The following is a 932-nucleotide window of genomic DNA, read 5'->3' as shown; positions in this document are numbered from 1 at the left end:
TGGGAGAGAGCGCTGTACATTCACTCCCCCCACCTACAATCCCTGCCTGTACGAGACTCGAACCCGCAACCTAGGCCACGATTTTCTGATTCAATTATAGCCTATTTAAATATCCTAAAACATTTAATTTGTTTAAAACAATTATATACTGCTTTGGCCAGTGGAAAGAAAGAGATCCACTCTATTCTAAAAAGATTCTCTGAGAAGTATTTTATACAATTTGGTTTTTACATTCATTTTGATATATTTATTCGAATAACAGTGAATGATTTTTTAGCAATGTAGTGTACCGTACAAATTGCATTTTAGTCCGCATGTCATATTTTCCTAATGTCTTGTACCTTTGACGGTGTTAAACATGGTGTCACGTGGATGGGAATATGCATGGAAATGATATGCAAATGAGGTTATGCATAGTAAAACTAGGTGTTGTAAGCTCCATATATGGTGATTTTGGGGAGGCATGTACGCACAATCTTTCTCTGACTGGGATTTATAAAAGGATTTTTGCACAGGTTCTGGCGTACGCATGGTTTTATAAATCTGAAAACTTTTGTGCGTATGCCAAATCTAGCTTTTGTGCATACATACACTTTTAGGATGAAATCTACGGAAAGTTTTATACATGAGGCCCCTGGGGTCTCATGTATAAAACTCTCCAGATTTCATCCTAAAAGTGTACGTACGCTGAAAAATTAGATTCTGCGTACGCACAAAAGTTTTCAGATTTATAAAACCATTCGTACGCCAGAACCTGTGCAAAAATCCCATAAATATAAATCCCCATAAATATAAATATAAATATAAAAAAATTATAAATCCCAGTCAGAGAAAGATTTACACCCCGTCTCCTCCCCGAAATCACCATATATGGACATTACAACGCCTAGTTTTACTATGCATAACCTCATCTGCATATCATTTCCACGCAT

Source organism: Sinocyclocheilus anshuiensis, unplaced genomic scaffold, assembly GCF_001515605.1.
Source record: "Sinocyclocheilus anshuiensis isolate Anshui unplaced genomic scaffold, SAMN03320099.WGS_v1.1 scaffold702, whole genome shotgun sequence".
NCBI classification, from domain to species: Eukaryota; Metazoa; Chordata; class Actinopteri; order Cypriniformes; family Cyprinidae; genus Sinocyclocheilus; species Sinocyclocheilus anshuiensis.
Note: the sequence above shows the minus strand (reverse complement) of the source record.